At 34.5% G+C, this 10,902-nt stretch overlaps 1 long non-coding RNA gene across 1 annotated transcript; it reads right to left on the bottom strand.

Annotated features, from left to right (window-relative positions):
- Nucleotides 1–1,154: 1,154 nt before the first annotated feature.
- On the bottom strand, nucleotides 1,155–3,915 carry LOC137399271 (uncharacterized). The gene is made up of 3 exons (XR_010979138.1): nucleotides 3,815–3,915; nucleotides 1,712–1,810; nucleotides 1,155–1,286 (listed from the first exon to the last, which is right to left on the bottom strand). It is a non-coding gene; the product is annotated as an uncharacterized lncRNA (long non-coding RNA).
- Nucleotides 3,916–10,902: the final 6,987 nt, after the last annotated feature.

Genomic DNA, 10,902 nt, shown 5'->3' with positions numbered 1-10,902 from the left:
CTTATGCTTGATGACAAGATATCTTTGCACTGACCTTTTTACACTTTTGGTTATTAGAGATAGAGTAAATGGATAAAATTTTAGTAAAACAACTATTAACCTCAAAGTTGCTTTTACTACATCAAATTTTCTACATTACTGGTTGCTCAAAGCCAGTTGATAGAATTTTTAACGAATGAACACTAGCTAGTTAAACTCATATGAACATTACCTAATAAATTGACAGTCAAATTTACTTAAAAAACTACATAATATAATAATGATTAAACAAAACCATTATAGAGTTTTTGAACCTTGATAGATCTTCAAATTTTATAGTGCATTATTAGCTTTATTTAAATATAAAACAACTTTATTTAGTTTCTCAGCAAAAACTACCAATGTTGGCCAATCAGAAAATCACATAAATTTTACAAGCTTTTGTATTGAAAAACAGGAATATTTGGATAAATATTAGAATAAAGGTGAAACAGATACACTGAATGAACAAACCTGATCTTACTTCTACTATCATTAGAGTATGTTTAAAATATTTCTGGCATCGATGGCAGTTTCATAAAGCTGTACCTTAAGTGAATGGTTATAATGATTAAAGAAACTCACTCCTTTCAAAGATGAACTGGCACAAAAGTTTAGTAAATTTTATCAGAATGTATGATTTTTTTTATTATTTGTGATTATTTTTTATGTTTGAGGTGATCGGACCGCCAACGTGTCTTTAGACTAAAATCAACCAAGCTTGATCGATGATAAAATGCTCAGATTCAAGTGAATGGGTGATTATGACATCCGCAGTTTTACTTCAGCAAAAGGACCGACAAAATAGAGATGCATAATGTTGCAACTTGACTGTAATAGCCAATAATAACGAAGGGAGAGACGGGCAGCAGCGTAACTTCTGACATCATTTAATTATGACCGAGTTTTGTAGGTTTTAGCTTTGCAACATATTGGCAGTCAGATCACTACAAACATAAAAAAACAATTAAAAATGATAGAAAAATACTGGTACTTTCTGATAAAATCTACTAAAATTTTGTGTAAGTTTACTTTTTATAGTAGCAATCACATTTATAAAGCATTTAGTGAACAGTTACCAAAAAAATGCATTCCAGTTACCTTGAAGCCAGCACCACTACCGGAGTCCTGAGAAAAAGTCAATGTGTATTCACTGCCTTGAGTGCCTGGCTTTCCGAGACATTCACGACTGTTTGGAGAAACTCTGTCATAGCAAAGCTGTCCAGCGCTATCGCAAGGATTACAGGAGCAGAGCTCATCTCGGTTAACTAAAATTGATGAGTAGTCACAAAGTGCCTCGTGTCAACTATTATAACAACACACTGAATGCTAACTGTAAAAAATGTTTGAGGGTTTATGGATGTCAAAATGTGAAATCAACATTCGTCTTTTGTCTTTCAGCATTATGAGACAAAAGCCACACATTGTTAGTTTAAAATGAATTTATTTTAAAGCCTTTGCAGCAAAAGTTTTGCGCCGTTAAACATCATTCATTATAAGATTATGCTATAACTAGTCTAATCTGAGCCTCGTATCTTAAGCCCAACATTTCTTTATGATAATACCTGCGTGATCATCGATTATATGTTGCAATATTTAACACGAAATGTTATATTTCAAAGCAGGCTGAAAAGATACCGAATTTTACTAAACGATGTTATTATAAAATATAAGTGCACACAAACATACTTACATTGACAGCTGCTGCCAAACTGACAGGGGGAGCAGGTGGGTGTTATGGGTGTTGTGGTTGTTGAGGTTGTGGTATTTAAAGGTACAACACCAGAGCATCCTGGCAAGTACATATCGATAATAGTGATACAAATGGAGACTTTCAGGTTTAACTCCAATTTAGTGCAAAAACCAAAGGTCGATTGCAAAAATATTCAGTTGAAGACTAAAAAGCTATTGTTTAAAGTCTGTGTGTCTACCAAATCAGCTGAATGTATGAACAGATGTGAGCACAGACATATCTTTTTATCAACTTTGGTATTCATCGGAAAGCATTGATGAATGCAGTAATATACTATGAGCAACACTACAAGTACCTGGTATAGGGGTTGCACAGCAAGTATATACTACGAGCAACCCTACAAGTACCTGGTATAGGGGTTGTGCAGCAAGTAATATACTATGAGCAACACTACAAGTACCTGGTATAGGGGTTGCACAGCAAGTAATCTACTATGAGCAACACTACAAGTACCTGGTATAGGAGTTGCACAGCAAGTAATATACTATGAGCAACACTACAAGTACCTGGTATAGGGGTTGCACAGCAAGTAATATACTATGAGCAACACTACAAGTACCTGGTATAGGGGATACACAGCAAGTAATATTCTATGAGCAACACTACAAGTACCTGGTATAGAGGTTGCACAGCAAGTAATATACTATGAGCAACACTACAAGTACCTGGTATAGGGGTTGCGCAGCAAGTAATATACTGTGAGCAACACTACAAGTACCTGGTATAGGGGTTGCACAGCAAGTAATATACTATGAGCAACACTACAAGTACCTGGTATAGGGGTTGCGCAGCAAGTAATATACTGTGAGCAACACTACAAGTACCTGGTATAGGGGTTGCACAGCAAGTAATATACTATGAGCAACACTACAAGTACCTGGTATAGGGGTTGCACAGCAAGTAATATACTATGAGCAACACTACAAGTACCTGGTATAGGGGTTGTGCAGCAAGTAATATACTATGAGCAACACTACAAGTACCTGGTATAGGGGTTGGACAGCAAGTAATATACTATGAGCAACACTACAAGTACCTGGTATAGGGGTTGTGCAGCAAGTAATATACTATGAGCAACACTACAAGTACCTGGTATAGGGGTTGGACAGCAAGTAATATACTATGAGCAACACTACAAGTACCTGGTATAGGGGTTGTGCAGCAAGTAATATACTATGAGCAACACTACAAGTACCTGGTATAGGGGTTGGACAGCAAGTAATATACTATGAGCAACACTACAAGTACCTGGTATAGGGGTTGCGCAGCAAGTAATATACTATGAGCAACACTACAAGTACCTGGTAAAGAGGTTGCACAGCAAGTAATATACTATGAGCAACACTACAAGTACCTGGTATAGGGGTTGTGCAGCAAGTAATATACTATGAGCAACACTACAAGTACCTGGTATAGGGGTTGTGCAGCAAGTAATATACTATGAGCAACACTACAAGTACCTGGTATAGGGGTTGTGCAGCAAGTAATATACTATGAGCAACACTACAAGTACCTGGTATAGGGGTTGGACAGCAAGTAATATACTATGAGCAACACTACAAGTACCTGGTATAGGGGTTGTGCAGCAAGTAATATACTATGAGCAACACTACAAGTACCTGGTATAGGGGTTGGACAGCAAGTAATATACTATGAGCAACACTACAAGTACCTGGTATAGGGGTTGCGCAGCAAGTAATATACTATGAGCAACACTACAAGTACCTGGTATAGGGGTTGTGCAGCAAGTAATATACTATGAGCAACACTACAAGTACCTGGTATAGGGGTTGGACAGCAAGTAATATACTATGAGCAACACTACAAGTACCTGGTATAGGGGTTGCGCAGCAAGTAATATACTATGAGCAACACTACAAGTACCTGGTATAGGGGTTGCACAGCAAGTAATATACTATGAGCAACACTACAAGTACCTGGTATAGGGGTTGTGCAGCAAGTAATCTACTATGAGCAACACTACAAGTACATGGTATAGGGGTTGCACAGCAAGTAATATACTATGAGCAACACTACAAGTACCTGGTATAGGTGTTGCGCAGCAAGGTCCTTCAAAGCATGAAGTACAGGTACAATAGTAATTAACATCGTCTAGAGTACAAGTTCCGCCGTTTAGGCATGGGTTTGGGGAGCAAACTAAAAGCAAGTAGAGAAATGCAGAGATTTTCTTAGAAGTAATGCTATTCATCCAAACTAGAAAGTCTTACAAGCGGATCACAAACTAATTATAATGAATTTATTTATAATGTAAAACAGTTTCGTGAAGTTAATTTTTATTATACGTTTTGAAATAACATCGCATAGATGAAATCATGTAATATAACTTACATGGCGTCTCACAATTCTTGCCTGTATATCCCCTAGGACACTCACACCAGTAGTCATCCCACTGAGAGTGACAAGTCGCTCCATTTCTACATGGGTCTGGGTCACAGAAGGCTGTGACCTTTGTAACTAGCAAGCATAAAACACATAATATGGATATGTTTCAAAGGAATCACTGCTAAAAAATGTTATTAGTTACCTAGAACCAAGATAAGATAACTCCAGCATATTTACACCGATAAACAACTTAATAGATTAGTTACTACCAGACTTGGCTGAGGGTTAAGGTTAAGCTGCGGTCATCAATACTTTTAGAAAACACTCCTTTAGAAAAGTAGCTAAATGCTATTTGCATTAACAGTTTCTTCTCACATCAATAAACCAAAATATGAAGAAAGGTTTTAAAAGCCTAGAAATGAAAAGTTAGTAACACCATGAACCATTCGGGGCACATCTCATTAATGCTTTATTAACTAGCTTTATTGTAAATTGAAAGATGAAAATGTTAGATTCATTTTTGGTTAGACTACATTTTAACTAGCAAAGTGTAATATTTACTTTGATGAATCATACTACAGCATTATAGTAAAATGAGGATGTTAAGAAATGAACTTGTGATTCAACTTTGCCTAAATGTGTTGAGCTAACAGACCATAATACCAAGTGGTCACGCTGCTAAGGTGATCCGTGGTCACGCTGCTAAGGTGAAACCAGTGATAGCTCACTTTACTGATTCTAGCTAATCTCACCAAACACGACTTCGCGTCATTAACTTTACATACAGACTCACCAGTTTTGAAAGTTGGCATGACGTCACCCGGGCACACGCAATAATGAGAATCCCAAAGATTTTGGCACTCGCACTCTGCTCGGCACGGATTAGAAGAGCAAAAGTCAGGCGAGGCGGCAGCGGGCGCCGGATCATTGTAATCACATCTTTTGCAAGATGCAATGCCATCATAGTTCAATGAGCAAGGAGTTGTTGCTATGTCTGAGGAAGATGTAAACCTGAAATTTGGAAATCAGTTTTAGTAAGTCAAAGTTAAAAACGTTAAAATAATTCGATATACAAAATCTTCGACAAATTTTATTAAGTTATTGAAACTTTGAAAAGTTTCAAAATAATTATTAAAACTTTGAAAGAAAGTTTTATTCAATTTTTTGATTGTAAAAAATATTTTAAATGTTTGTTACTAAATGAATAATCTGTAAAACTACCATCATTACATTATTGTTAGTCAACTAAATGTTAAACTTGAGATTCTTTAAAGTTTAAACAATAGTCTGAAAAGTGATCTATTTGATTGTATTTAAAGTTTACGCTTTTAATACTTTTGTGGTTTCCGATAGCGATACAGGAAACAGTTTCTGTGAGCATCTCTTTTATTGCAATCAATATCTGCAAAGTGTTAAATATCTGGTTAAAAGTGACTGTTAACTTTTTTTTATTAGCAACCTGTTACTGCTACTTATTGAGATATGATAACACCAACATAATACGTAGGTACTTCTCAATTCACTATAAATAGGTTCATATTTGTACGAGTAAATCTACTACTCAAAACCCTTTTATCATATTTGCAAATTATGTGTATTTAATTCACTGACGCAAAGCGTATTTACTTTGAAAACACTATGTGCCTTGCTTATTCTCATTTTAGAATTTCCAGAGTTCAAAAGCTATATATATTGTTCAAGACACAAGGCATGGAAATGTGAGCCGTAGAAACATCTGGAAAGTATGAGTGTGTATTATCTTGAATTAAATTAAATTTCAATGGCTTCAATCGGTTCAATACAGCAGCAAAATCTGTTTTTAAGTTAATAAACACATTAGTCAGCAAATAAAATGAATGAAGTATTTTGCTGCAACTTTGAAATTATGTCTAATGGCTGCTTCGCAACAGCCAGATTTCATGAGCAAAATTAAAAATGTTCAGCATGCTCTGCAAAGATAAAAGATGAGAAACTTACACTAGCTGGATTTTGAGCTTACTATTTTTATAGTTTTGCTGAGAGAAACTGTCTGTTTTTAATTTCTATAGCAAGGATGGCACACTAACAACTATTATAATAGCAGAGCACTAATTGAGTCCTTGCATGACATGAGATTTGCAACAAAATGCAGTTCAATTGAAATGCAGAGTTACCATGATGGAACACGAGAGCCTGGAGCACAAGCTTTTATAATAGGATCGGGGAATCCGGGAACACATTGATGAAATCGACACAGATCATCCGTATCTGACACATATGCAACTTCACCTGTGCAAGCTGTAATAATAATAATAATAATAATAATGAAAGCATTAATTTAAGCCCTAATGTCTGAAATCATATATCCGGGAATATAAGCATTGCATGAATAACACACTTATTTGAAACCATTACAAAATCAGCTATGCTGAAAACAGCATATATTCTAAGAAAGGTACTTGAGATGAATAGTTACAAATGTAAATGTAGTCCGGAAAAACTAATGTCTTTAAAAAACCTAGTTTTAGTTAAAAAACTGTTTTCTTTTGCAAATATAAACTCAAAAATAGTGAGAAAAATAATGCTAAAATTTTCAGCCTAGACAAGAATAAAAAAAACATTTTGGGTTTTGAAAGTCTTATGGTAGTTTCAGACAAGTCAAACTAAACTACAAAGCTATATAGCATATGAAAAAGTATTTGGAGTCTTTGATATATTTGGTAAATAGACAGCCATCAGATTGTAATACAAGTAATGTTAAGTATTAATCAGGCCATTCTAAAACACTCAAAAAATGAAACTGCTTGTCATGGCAAATAGATAATGATAAGCGAAACTAGAAAATAAAACATTTAGCCAATTTGGCAATCAAATGAAAATCAAAGGAGTTATCTAGAAACACAGTGTAGCATGTTACAGTTAAAGGTTGACTTGCAACTAAATTCACATTACAGTTATGAGATGTTTTCGTGATGGTTGCAGATTAACTGTTCATTTTTTAGCTTTTAAGAGCTTGTAATTACATTTCCACATACTTTGCACCTAAAACACAGCAGAGTAAGACATGATGAACCTTTTGATTCCAAATAACTGTAATGTGATTTTTGTTTCAAGTCAACCGTTAAGTCTTTGTTAGGAAAGACGTTTCTTTTAGACAAATACTGTTGGAGCATTGCTGTTAGCAACATGATTCACCAACTAACACAAATCAGATAGTATGTCAGCGATAATTTATTTCTACTCTAACATTTTACATATTTGTCGCTCTGTAGCGATGGTGACAAACACATCAAACTTATTCATGTGGTATTTCATGAGCTAATCCTTCTTGATTGGTTGAGAACAAACTTGGTTAATGACTTGTCATAAAACTCAATGATTAATCCTATCATCAGACACACCCTGACATCTTGTCAGACGCATTTAATGCATCATTCTCCATAATGATGCATAACAACTGAACACCTACACGTGTTTAGGTATGCTTTTGGTGATGCTAACATAACATCAAAGCCAACAGGCCTACTACATATTTTATGGTTTACAGTTAGGATTTATAAGTAATACTTCTTTTATTACAAAAACTCAATTTTGTCCTTCGTTTTGGTTTCACCAGCAGTTTTTAGCGATCTTGACTTATTAAAACTCATCTATTATCATTACAAACATTTAGAATCCCTAGAGACATACAGACAGACATACAGACAGACAGACATACAGACAGACATACAGGCAGACAGACATACAGACAGACATACAGACAGACATACATACAGACATACAGACATACAGACATACAGACAGACATACAGACAGACAGACTTACAGACAGACATACAGACAGACACTCAGAGTATCTGATTTCTATAAACTTATTAAAGATGAACTTACACAAGTCTTTTAGAGATTTCATCAGAATGTATCAATATTTTTTATCATTTGCGATTGCTTTTGCTAAAACGTTTCTAGATTAAAAATCATAAAGCTTGATCGCGACTAAATCACCCAGAAAACAAGTACTCCACAAATGACATCATTGGTGGTTATTTTTGCGACAGTTGATATCAGCTACTGTGTTCAAGGTGAAGCGTTACGCTTTTCTAGTTTGTTGGTCTCTTCAGTTATAAACGACATAATCGCGACTTCGATTGATCTGAGTGTTTTAAATGCAATCAAGTTTTATCGGGTTTAATCGAGAAGCATCTTAGCAGTCAGACCACCTCAAACATAAAAAACAATTGCAAATCATACACAAATACCAATACTTTTGAAAAAATCTACAAAAATTTTGTGTAGTGTTATTGATAAGCACTTTTGATATTGGCTTGTAAGAGATACAGATCAGAGATAAAGTATTGTTTAATTGCTAACTTAGGTGTTATCAATAAAAAATGATGACTATTAGAATAAAGTCAATAATAAATTTGATAAATCATTCAAATAAATTTATTGCTATTATGTGGCCTTTGCAATCTGTAACAAAGTAATTTTTTTGAGTTTCCATACTGACCCACAAACATCGGGGTGCAGCTTTAGCAGTACAGACAATTTGTAGTAATTTTTTATTTGTCAAATCCAATCTATTATATCTGTACGTATTTTCAATAACTATTACATATAAGCAAATGGTATGCTCAAAGTATTCTATAATCTAATCCTTAACCGTTTTTATATTTTGTTTGCAAAAATGATATGCAATATAGCGGTAAGGTAATTCAACTTTTACTCCATAACCCAAAGTGCGTATGTTTTAAACCCATTGAGCTATGGCAAGCCTGTAATTTGTACTCTGCTAAAACAGATATTGCAGTCATGTAAAATTCACTTTATGAAAGACAGATTTTTGGGTACAAGAAAGCTTTTATATAATGCCGGTACGCTGACATTACCAGGCACTCTGAGAGTGGTGCAGAGCATCCGCGTATCTGAGAATATGCATAACCGGGTTCGATTCTCATGCAATACTATCTTATTTACAGGGCGTCTTTTTCCTAACACTTTTAGTGTGGCTGAAAATAAATGGATGGACAGACAGACAGACAGGCAGACACCGCTCTTATTATAGTAAAGACTTTTTTGTAGCGAAAAGTACTTTTATAATGTAGAAATTAATGATAAGATGCAGAGATGGTAGCTTATATGTGCATCTATAGGACCAAAGTATTGCTGAAATTTCAAGTTTTTTCAACGAAAAATACTCATTTAAGAATTATCAAAGTAACTTTATGCTAGAAATAACTGGTTCCATTATTATAAGAGTTTCACCTATATTTATGCTTCACACTACTAAAAACCCTATTCATCTTGGGAATCATAGGTTTTGCATTTAGTTTTTAAAAATAATAGATCTTCCATAATAGGTTGAAAAATGCTTATTTATATATTTTGTAAAAAAATAGGTAAATTAATCAATCATGAAGTTGGACAGAAAAAATACAAAAGGTGACAAAGAAGTTTTAAGATCAACAGAATCATAAAAAGTTGCACTATCTGCGTGAATTGGAAAGCAGCCAAATAGACAAATGAGTATTTTTTTTCATTTTTGCTGTTCAGCAAAAATTATTATTTTTATTTTAAATAATAGTTTTGCATTATGTTTTAGTATTTTACATGATGCTGTCTGAAGCATGTTTCTAAACCGGAACTCTTATATGAGTAGATTTACCAATATCTAGTACCAATATCAAATTAATTTAAATACAATAAAATAAATACCAACATCAATTTACCATATCTAGTCATAAATAAAGAATAATTGAAATGTAACAGAAACGTGATCACTACTTACGCTCTGTTGGTGTCGCCCTTACAGCCAGGACTCCTGAGATCAACAAAACCACCCACACCTTCATGTTTGCTATAAAAGTTTAAAAAATACATTTCAAACCTGTATGCTTAACTTTAAATGAACTTGACATCATAAAATTTAGAATTTCCACAAAATGAAAAACTACTCATAGTTCAAGATGAGATAAAATTGGTATGTACGACTTACCTAAGCAGTTATGGGTCCACTCTATGCGCTGATTTGTGCATTTAGAGCTTATATCGAATGCGTGTGGGAGGTGTCATGGCAACAGAAAGCTGCTAGGAATTAACTAAGCTAGAGAAATGTGCGTTGGTTCCAGGCCATTAACACATCTGGTTGTAAAACCTAATGGTAAGTGAAGAATTAAGTACCTCTTTTGGACCTAAAATCGGTTTATTTGTATATCTACTTTATCGTGGATTAGAACAAACAACCTTTTTTATGACTTAAAACTACAAATACAAAAGTGATTGACTGCGTAAGCCATTTGAGACGAGCAATGCTTCATTGATCATAATTATCTTACATGTAAACTTCTAATCCATTTTTCAAATGAGTTCATTTGCTTTTTGCCTTTCTCTAGTACTTGGTGCTGTAAACAAACTCTTTTCAAGATCTAAGCTGCTAGTATGAAAACAAATCCTAAAAAATTAAATTCATTTAAAATTTGTTAACAATTGGCTTGCTGTCTGTCGGAAATTGACAATGACCTGCATCTTAGCGATGCATGCTTGGGTCAAGTAGTATGGTAGAGAAGAGGTCACCCAGTTCTCAGTATCTACCACTTTCGGAGCTGTCAAATTAACCTGATGGAATGCCAGTGCAACATTTCCAGTCTCACAAAGTTAGGTAGCCATTTCACTTGGCCAAACTAAACATACAACTAAAAAGTAGTTTCGTTAAAAAGTCCAAGTATTCACAATCGCGGCCAAACCAAATGAATATTCATGACTCAACACTAGTGCCCAGCAGTTCAATGCATGAACCGGTAATGACCATA

The sequence above is a fragment of the Watersipora subatra genome, chromosome 7 (assembly GCF_963576615.1).
Source record: "Watersipora subatra chromosome 7, tzWatSuba1.1, whole genome shotgun sequence".
In the NCBI taxonomy this organism is placed as follows: Eukaryota; Metazoa; Bryozoa; class Gymnolaemata; order Cheilostomatida; family Watersiporidae; genus Watersipora; species Watersipora subatra.
Note: the sequence above shows the minus strand (reverse complement) of the source record. Positions and strands in the feature narration are given on the sequence as shown.